General features: G+C 40.9%; 1 protein-coding gene across 2 annotated transcripts in view; it reads right to left on the minus strand.

The window, feature by feature from the left end:
* Positions 1-14,748, minus strand: part of LOC122806315 (ankyrin repeat and BTB/POZ domain-containing protein BTBD11-like) — a 164,067-nt gene that overhangs the window by 144,303 nt on the left and 5,016 nt on the right. The gene's annotated exons all lie outside the window — the stretch shown is intronic.

A 14,748-nucleotide genomic window follows, 5' to 3' on the forward strand; every position in this document is an offset into this window, starting at 1 on the left:
TAGTATTCAAAAACACATGACTTATGGTTAGAAATCCCAGATTGCATAACATTACCACCAAACTGTTTAATGCTATAGTTAGTCTAACTGCATTGTTAGACCTATATCCTACATTGCGTTCCTGCAACTGTACATAAAGGACTGCATGCACTGGGTACAGTTAATACGGGCATTTACAAGTGTCCAATATCCATAGCTGGGATATGTCAGAACTGCAGGACTTTAAATGTGAATGAGGGATATACACTGGACTGCTGTAACTCAAAAATATTCTCCCTTCTCAATGATGCAATGATCACAGAGTTAATACTAGGTAACAGAGTACAAGTGCACAGCTTCCTACATCAGGGGTACAGAAGGACAAAGCCCCCCCTGCAAAACTCTTGAAAGGTACTGCTCTGTGTTTTGCAAGTCAATGTGTTTATGTTCAAACCGCAGGTAATTTTTTTTTAAGTGCCCAGATTCTCAACATTGGGTCTCACATTTGACGGGGAGCAGCCAATAGGGTCACCTCAAGCAGAAGGCTTCTGGTCAGCTGCTGCGCTTATGATGTGTGAGGTAATTAATCCTTTAACAGCTGTGAAGGGCCATATGTATAATTCACAAGGATGGTTTGTGAAGGCGTAAACCAGTTATTGCAGGATCTATTTCACAGGCTCCTGTCTTGAAGCATGTTACTTGCTATATGATAAGACTCCAAAATCAGGGCAACTTGTGCCTTCCTCAAACATCTACCAGCACTAACACTTGCCAACCACTTGAAATCCAATACCACTTTGGAAAGGAGGAAGGTGATTTTTGTATGGCCTCAGTCTTCTGCAACAGCCCACCTACCCATTCAAGTGAAATTCCAAATGACAACTGACAGTAAACTGCACAGATATTTTGCACTTTCTAGAACAGTGCAAGCTACACTTTAGATGCCTTTTATGTTTTGTGCCTGAACTTGTGATTTAACATTTCCTGTACAGTCTGTTCCTTAATTCTTGTGCCAAGACCTCCACAATGAGAATCTCCGATACAGAAATATATACCTCATTGTCTTGATTTAGCTCCAGGCTACCTGCCTAGGTGGAGCTTGAAATTAGTAGTGTGGACAATTCTGCCACGATTACCAAACTAATGTATGCAAACCCTTAAAGAGCAAGAGGGAGGTAGGGGGACAAAGAGAAAGAAGACGACAGAAAATTCCAAAGTACTTAAAGTCTAAGAAGGGTGCATCTTTCATAAAGTTAGCAGCACAAAACAGGTCCAGCTGGAAAGCAAGGTAGGCGGCTCAGAAAGTTTGTTTACTGGATGAGTGCTATTAGACCCTTTTCAGCCACATCATGGACCAAAACAGACGTACAAGAACAAAACATAAGCATTTTTTTAATGATGCATGGAACAGCCTGCATGAAAGGCCAGAAGTCAAACAAAAGCAGCACTTCTACAGGGCATGGGACAGACCTGCAACACAGTCTGTGAGGTAAAATAACAGACAAGTTGTTTGCAATGTTAACTTTTCCATGTGTTACTGTGAAATACAGAATAGTTAGGTCAAAATGTCCTGAACAGCAATTCCACTCTGGGCTGTTAAAGTGATTTGCCGATGAATATGAACATTGCAGCATTTGATGCTCTAAGTGCCACAATGTATTTTTCCTGCTTGCCTTTCTTTCTGGCCCTTTTTTTTTTTTTTTTTTTTTTTAAAAAGAAAAGCTAGCTATCAACCGTTTATTAAATCAAGGCCCAAAACAGTTGTAATTTTCATCCATTACATCCATAGACTTGAATGGGGCACCTTCACGCATGCATAGTGATGCACCCATTAAAGTCCAAGTCTACGGACAGAACAGATTTCAACCTACGCTAATATCATGGAGGTTAAACTTCTTCCGTTTTTCTTCTTTGACATCAGTGCAAGGAAACTGCATATTTTAAAATTATATATTGTATACAATGTTAGAAGTGTTCTTAGATGTTGGAAAACTACTGTTAGTCAGTTAGCAGCATAGCATGCTGTAGTGCTAAGTTAGGTTGGAAAGTCTGCAAATCACTTTAAAGCATTCTGCTAAACAGCACAACTAAATGCACAGCCAGGCTACCAGCACACAGCAACATTTTTATTCACAATGCAAACAGGGTAAATGAGCCAAGCATAACAAAAGCATATTAAATTGTACAAGCAAGCAGAGTCTGCAAATGAAAGTTAAAGAATAATCCTTCTTTTAGCAGATCCTCAATAAAGATGGCATTCCATTCACGGAATAAAGCAGCCACATGCTTTGGGAATAGAATGGGACAGATTACCAGACAGCAATTCTAAATCCCTTATTACAAAACCATTCAAGCAACACCTGTTAATAGCAGAGCTTAACCTAGCCAGGGCTGCATGGATGATGAAACCAGCAAAACATGTGGTATGCTGTGCAAGCAGGCTTATAAAATATTTGTTCCTGTGATAAAATCACAAGTATTTGTAAATGCTGTTTGCACTAATTTAACAACTTTTGTCCCTCACTGTTCACTCTCTCTAACACTCAGCTTCCCCTCAGTTCACGTCCATCAGGAAACAATTATACATGAGAAAGAGGTAGTGGAACAGATAAAAGTACGGTACGTAATCACTGCCACATCTTCCACTTCCCGTCAGCTGTACTACAATATACGCTCTCCAACTTCCCGTCAGCTGTACTACAATATACGCTCTCCCAACTTCCTGTCAGCTGTACTACAATATACGCTCTCCAACTTCCTGTCAGCTGTACTACAATATACGCTCGCCAACTTCCCGTCAGCTGTACTACAATATACGCTCTCCCAACTTCCCATCAGCTGTACTACAATATACGCTCTCCAACTTCCCGTCAGCTGTACTACAATATACGCTCTCCAACTTCCTGTCAGCTGCACTACAATATACGCTCGCCAACTTCCTGTCAGCTATACTATAATATACGCTCTCCAAACTTCCTAACTACATGTAATACAACCTATTGATAAATTCAACTTTTAAATCAGTCTCCACTCAATTCTTGACATTTTTGTCAAATCACTATAATTCTCATTTATGTTTTTAGGTGTACATATTTGATGTTGTGATTCTATTTAATTTTTTGTACATTTATAACCATAGTAACTGTGCAATTCATTATGGATTTCTGTTATACTTCTAGTCACAGGGGAAATTTTCTCCTCAGGCCTCCACTGAAAAGGGGTTATTCTTCCTGGTCAGACATTACCAGTAATAAAAAAAAAAACTCCAATACAAGAAAATAAATGCATTGTGAAGCAGAAATGTTTCCATCCCCCAGCAACAAACTTGACACTTGCTATACTGGTATGGATGACTATAGCTTATTAAATACAAAGTCCAGAAGTATCCCAGGAAGCTGTTGGCAAACTCTGCCACAAACTGCAGTTAGTTACTTAAACCATTTGACTGCAAAGTCGGCAATTAAAAACAAACCGTGACAGCAGTGTTCCATTCTTAACTTTGGGGAAACAAAGATCGGTCATACCTCTGTATTGCTGCTCGCACAATCTACAGAGGCCAGAACCTTCATCCCTGATGTAAACAGATGCAGAAATGTGCAAAAGTTGCCTATTACCACTAAATGCATGATAAACCTTTGAGGAATGCCCTTCTTGTCTTCACCCGTTGTGAGAGGACATAAGCCGGTCATACCTCTGTATTGCTGCTCGCACAATCTACAGAGGCCAGAACCTTCATCCCTGATGTAAACAGATGCAGAAATGTGCAAAAGTTGCCTATTACCACTAAATGCATGATAAACCTTTGAGGAATGCCCTTCTTGTCTTCACCTGTTGTGAGAGGACATAAGCCTACTCCAGGGCTAAATAATGGCACAACTCAAAATTGTTACAGTGAAATAAATAGCAACTTTATTCACACACAAGAGAAAGTCTGCTCATATATAAACCGTGGTATAATATAGTACTACAGATATAAGCTGATTTTTCTATATTTTTTAATAAAACAAAATTGCATTCTATCCTTTTAAGTTGTTTCTCTGCCACTTCATGCATTGTGCTCAATCCTTGCCACTTCATGCATTGTGCTCAATCCTTCCCATTCCCGCAAGCTGCCATTCTAATAGCTCATGCTCTGTACTAGTACCACTCATTCTTTTATGCCAGCATGCTGCAAACTGTCCTCAGTGCCTTCCATCCATTTAATGTGGCACCAGCAGTCCGTATCATGTACCTAGAAATGACCACTCCTTTACACACATCCTTGCTGTTCCTTCGGATCTTACATCCTATACTCACCGCTTCATTCATTCTACATTACTACTCTACAAGTGTCTGTCCTATACTCGGCACTTCTTGTTGCTTCAGGCTACACAGCTAGCTTGTGGCATACTCGTTATGTCACTCATTCATTAGGGTAGGTAACAGTGAGTGAGCAAGTATAAACACATCTCATGATCCAGAAAGATTCCAAATGGGCAGGGGTTCAATCCATCTTAAAGCTAAAACAAACCATTACCAAAGAGGGAATGTTTTAGCTACGGCCATAAAGAGTTAAGTCAGGAGACTGTCAGGGTTCCCACAATTAACATTCACAGAAGCAGCAGCACAACAGCTTGCAAGGCAAAAAAATACCCTCTACTGAGTGTAGCAAGGAGTACATCCCCTCCAGACTGACTACTACCTCTGATAGCTTCCCTCAGCAGACACTCCATTTGATCGCCTCCACTGTTAGTCTATTTCCTGTGGAGTAGTACTCTATTCAAGGCTTCAGGCTGAACATTAATTGGACCTCAAAGACTCTTTAGGTGATCCTCCTGCATTATTCTACCCCCACAAAAAAAAAAAAAGGATTTCCCTTTTTGCAGTTGACCACCTAGGCCAAAGTAGCGGTTACGCCACAAGCAAGTGACAATAACAGAAAAAAATATCTACACTTCCAGCACTGACAGCCCAGGTTATTAGTAACCTAAACTAGCTATTAGGGCTATAAAACAGTAGGAATAGAAAACTAGCAGGGCAAAATAAATTATTCCAAGGCAGACTGGCATTACTTTGTATGATGCTCTAGTGAGTGCCCAGTATGTACAAATAAGGCAGGCACCGATGGTAAACAGGCCAGAGAATCTAGAAATACTAATATACTGCATACTGAGTAATACAGGAATGTTAAAGCCAAATAAGTGTAATAAAGGCCTTTTGGACTACCACATTATTGCAATGTAGTCACCAGGGTTGAAACAAATTCTCCTATAAAGCATACCAAACAGAGCCAAATTAAAAATACTTCTTGTGCCGCTACCAAATCTCATGGCTACTATGGAAAAGGTTAGGCAGTCTCAAAGGCCAACACCCTGTAAAATAACCACCACAAGCAAACAACTTATCTTTACAAGCAAGTATCTGTTACACTTGTAGGTGGAACTAAAGACACTTAAGTTATGTAAAGCATGTTCCAACATACAGCTGCGACTTGGGTGGGCAACCTTGTGTATACTATGGATACATCATTTAGAATGCTGCTTTAGCAGAGTGAGGTGTTCCAGAGTTTACTATGTGGGCAAATGGCACAGAAGGCTAGAACTGCTCTCCCCACCCCAGACCCACCCAAACACTAAGATGACAAACACACTATAGCATCAAGCTGAAGAAATTCTAACCGGCTGCAAAAAATATTGCAAATTAATTTATGCACAGTGTCAACTGCATGAAGTGGTAGCACCCTCCCATCAATCATAACCCGACAGGGCTTTTAACTCCACCTTTTCCGCCAGCCCAGTTGTGAAGACTGACTGAAAATAGTGGCAGAAAGGGCATACATATAGCCTGTATATGCTAAAATATTCTTCTGAGAATAAAATGCAACCACATCTCAGGAATGTATATATACACAAAACAAATTCAGCTCTACACAATATCACCTTAGAAAGCTGAGCAAGTCAAATGATTGCTATAGAAAATATAGAAGCTCAATACTAATGTTTAGAACAATTTAGCAAGAAATGAGCTGAAAGCACAAAATGTGTCTGGATATAAATTTATCAAAAACTGACTCTGAAGTAATACCTCCTTTACTGCAACCAATCACCCTACAGACCAGAGTAGTGCGTTTACACAGTCTCATTTCTTAAAACAACTGATTAAAAGCTTCACATGGCTTACTTGACTAGCAGGCTACAAGTAGAACAGCAGTGTCAACAAAGTGACAGCCATCATAAAAGCTAATACTGACATGCACCTCAATTCTGTCCATCTGACCCCTTCATTGGCTCAAGCTATTGTATAACGGTGCAGATCTTTTCAAATAAGCACATTACAAAGAAGCAAAAAGTAACAAACTCCCCAACAGAAACAAAGAAAAAAGTTGATGCAAACAAACACTTAATACATACTTAGACAAAGAAGCATCTAACACCTCTCAGTCGACCATCTTACCACTCAAGGATAACTTGGACCAAACGCAACACAATGAAGTACGTGAACTTGGAGACAAGAAACTAGTTCTTGACTGGTATGTCTGGATGCACTAAAAACTCACTGCTTATGTCGATTTCTACACAAGCTTAAAACTACTGATTAAAATAAAAGCTACTGCAAGAACAATTCAAGTCTAAATGCATCCAGAGATGGGAAGAAACAAGGGACAAAAGGATACTAGATCCTAGTGCCCACACACACACACACACACACACACACACACACACACACACACACACACACACACACACACACACACACACACAAATGTACTTCCAGTAATGTACTCCTAATCTGGGAAAAAAACATAACCGTTATACCTCAAAAGCATTTCATCCAGTTTTGTGAAATGCATGGCAGAAATGGAGTCACTAATGGGTGTGCTTTAGAAAACTTCACCGATTTAAACACGCTCAGAGTAATACCCGCAGGTGACTGTGTATGGCGACAGTAAACTTGCTGCTAAAATATGAAGTGTGGTTTTAATAAGTTCTTGGACTTAGGATGCTTTTCTAACTCATTAGGAGTACAGAAGTACACTGCCCAGATTTGTTACAGCAGGACTCACTACGGATTAACTTAAGACTTTAGGATAGTGACACCTTTAAGACACAAATGTCACTAACCTTTTCAACTTGGTCTTGGCAGACCTCACTAAGAAACACCAACAGCCTGGGTAGCTCCCAAACAGGCACAGTAGAGGCAGATGGCCAAATGCAGCAAATATATTACACTTAGACTGTTAGGTGAACTACCTGCGGTGGTGGTGCTGCGGTAGCATTGTCGCCTCACAGTAAGACGTTGTCCTGTTCAATTCTCAGCTAAAGCGTCTTCTGTGTGGAGACGTGCGTGAATGGGTGTACATTCGTTGAAGGTTGTGCATAAGGGCCGGCAACCAATCATTAGCAGACCGGAGTTTTGCTGAGGTGACCCCTAACCAGAAAAGCCGAAAGACACAACAACTGTTAAGTGAACTGAGGTGGACGTACTTCTGGTTAATTAATTCTGACAATTTCATAAAGGTGTCATTTTTTTCCTGCAAATGTATCTCTTAACTTCTGAGTGAGCACATTTCTGAAGAGGATGCAAACAGAAACTGGAAAAGTTCTGTTGATTTTGTTTTTAGGTATTGAATGCAATACCTCTGCGCATCTTAAACGATGACAATGTGTGCTTTGGTAGGGTTTCCACTTAAAATCAGCCCACACATTGACAATATCATTGATGATCTATATATCGCAACACCGCTCTTTTGTACCACACTACCTGCGGTTCTACAATAACTGCATGATGCGCATTAGTGATCTATATAATCATGCCACCACAGATATTTCTCAGCCAGTTTTGTTATGCAAAATGAAGCACCTCTTTTGTGGGGACATTAATTAGTATTTGCCTAGAATGACAAATTGTTGGCTTGGGATACAAGACAGGTGCGATTATAAAATCATTCTCCAACTTCTGAGTGTTAATACCATGTAACACCAGAAAAGCTACCACACAGACAGACATGAATGGATGTAATTCTTGGATTATAAATCAACCTTTATTACTGAAATAGGACCAAGTATAAAGTTTTTAATTGAATCTCAGTGCCCACAACTGCTGGCAGTCTTCAAAATCTTCAGTCATACAGAAACGCTACAAAAGACAGAGAAACAGCAAAATCTGTACCACCAAGAATTCTATTGAACAGATCAAAGTACAGGACCCATGCATGATTTGGAAATCAAAATGTGAAATGTCTCAATGCAAGTATCTCAACTAAGCACACAATGACAGAATTTTAAAGATATAGAGGGAAAAAAAAAAAAAAAAAAAAACACAAAAGGACAACAGGGCGAGGGACCACAAAAGTAACCACAAAGCTATTACTGTGGATAGTCCTGGAGGATATAAATGGCAACCCAGTTTACACAGGGTAGCAAGGATCCCCTGTTTAATGAGAGAGCAAAGACAAAAGCAGTTACAGAAGGAAAACCATGATCAGAGATGATGAGATAATGTTGATCAGAAACTTAAATGTGCCAGATAATCTGAGAAATGTGGTACTTTCTGCAGCAAGATCACAGCTGATTGCCTACATACAGCATATCTCAGACTGCATGACAATACATCTGCATGGAAAATTGTATGCCTGGTACCACAGAATGAGGATGGAGATGGACCTCGGATACAGAAGATGGCAGACATCTACAAAAACACCTGCTAAATGGTGTGATTCCCAGTAGCTGCAAGACTGCTAAAACCAAGAACACAGAAAATTAGCCCTGATGACTTTACCAAGGTGAAAGAAAGCATCAATAAAGAGCATTAGGAGCCAATGTAGTTTGTAGGAAAAATTCAAAACTTTCAGCCCATCACAGTGTAAAGCAAATGAAAACAAGTGGCAAAGCTACGGTGGTTTGCAGGTGGCAACAAAGAAGATTAAAACGAAAAGGAGAACCTTCATGAAGCACCAACCACAGGCAGGTAAATCAATTCTTTAGAAAGCAAAACGATGTGGGAAAGGTTATCAGAAGACAGAAGGTTCAAACTGAGAACAAAAGTGTACTCTTGAAAAAGAGGAAATGTAGTCATTTTATACATAGAATAGGGAACCAAGAAAAATTAAAAAAAATGTACACTAAGAATGAGAAAACTGATAGTGACAATAAGTGATGTGCATTACAGTGATAAAGATATTAATGAGAGGCTCCAGTATGAGTGATAATTGTACAACTGCCAGCTTTTTCCAGCTGCAGATAGCCTAGTACCTACCTATGAACTTGTAAGGTATCTGCCCGAGGGCATTTATAAACCTAGCCAGAGTGTGTCAGCTTTCGCTGCCCCATTGATTAATTAACTGATCCTCTGTCAAGCAGAGCCAATGAAGTGATCCTAGGGGTGTATTTTCTGTTACCCATCCACTCATCAAGGTTTCTCTTAAAGAGTGTTAGTGAGGGGCTCTGCCTGATGTAATTTGGAATTTTGTTCCAAAGCATAGGGAGTCTCTGCGACAGGAATCTATCCCTCCAGCATGTTCTATTTATTGTTGTGGCGAAGTTTAGCTCACTAGAACACGTGGCTCACAGTGACTTGGATTTCTTTAGGTGGAACATGTCCATCAGTTCTGAGTTGGACATGGCTTTGTAAGTCAGGCAGAGATCGCCTCAGAGTAAACGATATGCCACTTGAGTACGGCCGGAGTTTTTTCAGTCGGGCTGCATAGGACATATGTTTGAGGCCAGTAATACTCTTGGTGAGGTACATTTGTGATCTTTCCAGCTGTTTGTCTTGTGAGGTACATCGTAAATGGGGCATTGTACTCTATAATGGGTCTAATGAGTGACGAGTAGAGGGTCACTATAACCTCTATTTCTAGATGCGAACCCTTTAGTAATTAGATGGGTCACATAGGAGGATTTCCTAACTACTTTGGCACTATGATTGTCAAAAGGGAGATTACCATCTACCTGGGTCCCCAGACGTCTTATTACTTCTTCTGTATTAAGGGGATGCCACCTATGTGGTAATTTGTGGGTGTTTTGTTTTTCCCAAATGGGATAACTATGCATTTTTGGGCATTTAGCTTGAGGCCATGACTTTGACACCAGGTGTCCGTCTCAGTAAGGCCCTTTTGGAGGATGTCCGTGTCAGCCGGAGAGTCAATTATGGCTCCCAGTTTGCAGTCATCGACAAACTTGGTTAGCCATAGTCCTTCTGTGTTTGCCTGTACTTCTGAGAAGTATATGCTGAACAGTAGGGGTCCCAGGACAGAGCCTTGTGGGACACCGCTTGTGACTGGTTTAGAGTCAGACCTGGAGTCCGCTACTCTTACAGTATGAGTTCTGTCTGTAAGCCAGTTTTCAACCCATCTCGTGACGTAGGGGTTTATGTTCAGGCTAGTTTTTCTGTAATACCCAAGTGGGGAATGGTGTCAAAAGCCTTGGCAAGGTCAAGGTAGGCTGTGTGAACCACCTTTCCCTCATCTATGGCCTTGGTGACTGTCTCAAATAAGTCAACCAGGTTTAGTAGGCATGATCTGCCCTTAAAGCCAAACTGGGTTGGGTCAAGTGTTTGGAGGTTCCCAAGGTCTTCGTTAAGGAGTTCCACGATGATGCGCTCCATAGCCTTGCAGACCAGGCTAGTCAGGCTTATGGGGCGATAAGTTACCAGGGTCAGTTGTGGCCCCTCTCGTTAAGGAGTTCCACGATGATGCGCTCCATAGCCTTGCAGACCAGGCTAGTCAGGCTTATGGGGCGATAAGTTACCAGGGTCAGTTGTGGCCCCTCCTTTATAGAGAATAATAACCTTTGCTGTGCGCCATTATATGGGCACATAGCCTGTGGAGAGGCTGAGGTTGAACAGCGTGTTTAGGTGGGGGGTTAGTTCGTTCTGTAGTTCATGGAAGACGCAGCCTGGGACACCATCTGGTCCCATTGACGCTGTGTTTTTGGCTTTTGAAAGGACCGGTTTCACCTGTGAGTCTGCGATTTTTGGGACACTACACTTTTCCGGTATTGTTGTGGGCCCTTTTGGAGGTGAGAGGGGGGTGAAGTTTGCACTGAATCTGCCAGGATGTTGGCAATATCAGTAGGTTCAGTATGTTTTGTGCTATTTTGCAATAGTTCAGTGCATATCTGCGAGTTGCCACTTAGATTCTTAACATAGCTAAAGAAGGCTTTGTGGTTAACTTTTGAATCCATGACTATTTTTCTTTTGAAGTTAGCTCGGAGGACTTCATGAGGGACCTTAGTGTGCATGCATTTTCTAGTTTTGTCTTAAGCTTTTTAACTTGCATTCTGCCGATTCACACTTGGGTGGAAAAAAGTGAAACTGTTTTTTCTTGTGGCAGAAAGACTGTTTAAATACATATTACTCAACAAGAACTTAGGTTCCAGGACTGAAGCTGCATGTAGGCCAGCACAGTGAGGCTATACATGTTCCAGCATGAAAACCAGAGTAACTACTATTCAGCTGTGAAGCTGCACGTAGGCCAGCACGGTGAGGCGATACATGTACCAGCATGAAAACCAGAGTAAATACCATTCAGCTTATGGAAATGCACATCTTCTAAAAACCCTACCGGCAAGATAAAGGAAAACAAGAACAAAACAAAATTAAGTCACCCTAGTAGGTAATGACGTACATAAGTATAATCTGTTCTCAAAAGCTGTCTCAGTTTTAAGTTATTCTGTTTCCAAGTACTTTTAGTTCTCTTACCCAGTTATCATCATCTATACCTGCACCCACACCCACACGCACAGAGTATGTGTGAATGTGAATGCATGTATGTATTTACATCCATGTCTGTAGATACTTTGAATATGTGAATTCTGCTCTGCGTACATGTGAATTTTGTTCCGATGCATTAAGCCCAACACAATGCTCAGAATGTCACTTCAAAAAACAAAAGCTGTGTTCAGTGAATGCATTGAAAATAAAGGGCTGATTCCCAGCCTAATCCTGCTGAGCTGTAGCACATCTGTTCCCAATGAAAACCCCTCTCAGCAGGAATCTTCTTTTCTTCTTCTTCTAAGAGTAGCATTTGGTCACTGCAGGACTCTCCCCTCTGTCTTTGTGTTACACAAAGTATTGCTGCTAGAGGACGGCTTACTCCAGACATTCTGCACTGGATTTCCCCCCACATGCCATACCACAACAGTACAGCAGTCTCAGCTCATCACAACATATCTCACAGCATATGCACAGATGCACAAACATACCAGTTTTATAGGTTTTAAAGGTGCACATTCCTCAGAGCCCCAGCACACTGTCTCATTCCTCTAAACAGCAATATGTACTGGTATCCTTACTAAAAGCCTCCCAAGTTTTTTTTTTTTTAACTGTGCACACTTCCTGAATTATGTTCGCTGCATTCAGACTACCCTCTAAGATGGGCCCCCTTCATTCATCTACCTTTGATGGAATGCAGCTGTCGAGCCAACAAGCCTCTTTTATTGGCTTCACTGCATGCCTACATACGTAGGAAGAGCAACACCCGCTGTCCTCCTTTGGGTATTGTTGTCTTCCTCATGTCCATTCATGGTGAAAGCTCCAAAAATCAAAACAAACACAATTCTATGAACATCAAAACAAGGTCATACATTTGCAATGCGTCCAACACTGGCATAGGTTTGGAATTTCACTGCACTGTGTAGGAGCCAAGATCACACTAATGTTACACATTCTCCAAATAGTCTGCTTTCATTTTAGGCAGTACAGCACTTCCAATATTTCATGTTATGCCCTTATCATCCGATAAGTGTAGAAAACAATGGTGCACGCACGTACGTACTTACATGTGGTCACGCATGTACGTACTTTACATGTGGTTAGATCACTCATTATGCCTAGATACCAGTTAATGCAATCAGAGTCCTCTGTATGACTGCAATGTTTATGGGAAATGTCTGACAAAAACTGCCTATTCTGTCACACGTTATTCTACATGACTGAAAAAACACTGACACCCCCTACATTTCCACTGCCACAAATGACCCCTCAGAAAAACAAGCAAGGAAAAATGGCATGACATTAGGCTCAAAAAAGCTGCCAATATCTATTTTTCCCCATTTTCAATACTGCTAACCTCCTCTGCTCACTGACCTTTTACAAATTCTACTCTACCCCAAAGTGGCTCCCTTTTTATAGGTGCTTTCCAACTGATGCAACAAATGCCTTTGCAAACAAGCCTTGATGATGGGTCTTATGCCTCACTCCCAACAGAACCACAACTACTCTAGTTCTGTCAAAGGTTGCAGTTCCGCATCAGCCTGCAGTAGCTATAAAGGGAAAGGCGCACTGAAACAGCCCATCACCTCAAAAACAGAAAATGTTATGAATACCACAAAAACCATAAGACTACATTTGATAAGAATATGTTACTCCATTGTTACAGTTTAAAAAAGTAAAGTTAAATCAGTTGTACAGGTGGAAATGGGAGGTCAAATATTCTGATAATTGAGCCCTACAATGTCAGAACATTTTTGTTACCCGAAACACTTATCTTCTAACAACTTATGAAGAGTATCCCATATTACTGGTGTGCTCAACAGCCTTAATTTTTTTATGCTTAAACTTTTCTTTCCAAAATAGAACCTTAAAATGTTCAGTCTAAAAGTGCAAGCCACAAGAACAGCTTTGTAGCAGCCAGTGTCTGGATGCAAGTTTCTGTTAATACATAAACACTCTGAAAATGATTACATTTCAACAAAATTATTATGCAATATAACAGTAAAATCAGTCTCATCACCAGCATTATGTTGCTCTGCAATGCTGCTATATCAAAGACCAGAGAAAACAGTGCAAATCTGCTAGCGAAAGACATCTACAATGGATCTATTCCTGTGGTACCTGCATGCCTTTATTTATGACCATTAGACACCACAAAATGATGGAAGTCAGGAAAAAAGCATGACTGCTGAGTCTGCTACCCTGCCTGCTTCTGTATCCTAGTTTAGGATGTGGCCTATTCACACTGTACCACACTCACACAGGCATTGGCTTTTGACAAAAACAGCTTCCCTTATGGACAACTGAGGCATGATGGTTCATAAACATGATGGTTCATAAACAAATTCTTCGATCAAAACCAAGGATGCAACTTGCCTTACAACCCACCTACACTTGCTTGAAAAAAAAAAATTGCAGCAGGGCTTGGTAGCTTCACCCTCTTTCACTCCCACCCCCTCCCATCATCTACACAGTGGTATTGCACATACAATGTTCCAAGCAAGTGGAAATGTAACCAGATGCAATTAGGCAGTTTGGCCAATGGCACTACACATTACTAGGGAAGCCACCAACTACATCACCTGTGCTAAGGGTACTCTTAAATTTTCAGTCCAGCATACTGTAAAGTGTGTGTGTGTGTGTGTGTGTGTGTGTGTGTGTGTGTGTGGGGGGGGGGGGGGGGGGGATCTCAAGTGGACCATAGATGAATAAATATGTTCTAGCACAGGATATATAGAAGTCAACTAAAAGTAAGCTATACTACTACACTACACTATACTATACTATAAATCCTAGGTTTATAATGTCAACACTTGTATGATACAGAAAGCAGATTACTGGGCAATAGACAAGCACCATCTGTCACAACAAAAGCTAAGTTACCATGAATAAGAAACAGCCATTTAAAAACTTGTGTTCATCCTTTTAAGATTACTGTGTGTTCTGGATTTACTCAGTAAGCACAGATTCATTGCAGAGGCATTCTTACATGTTCCCTACAAGAAAGGTGTGGGGCTCACTACAGATCCTGAACACTGCAGCTGAATATGGTTATACCTACACAATTCAGTAGCAACA

This window comes from Protopterus annectens, chromosome 7.part0 (assembly GCF_019279795.1).
Source record: "Protopterus annectens isolate FY-2018-M chromosome 7.part0, PAN1.0, whole genome shotgun sequence".
In the NCBI taxonomy this organism is placed as follows: Eukaryota; Metazoa; Chordata; order Ceratodontiformes; family Protopteridae; genus Protopterus; species Protopterus annectens.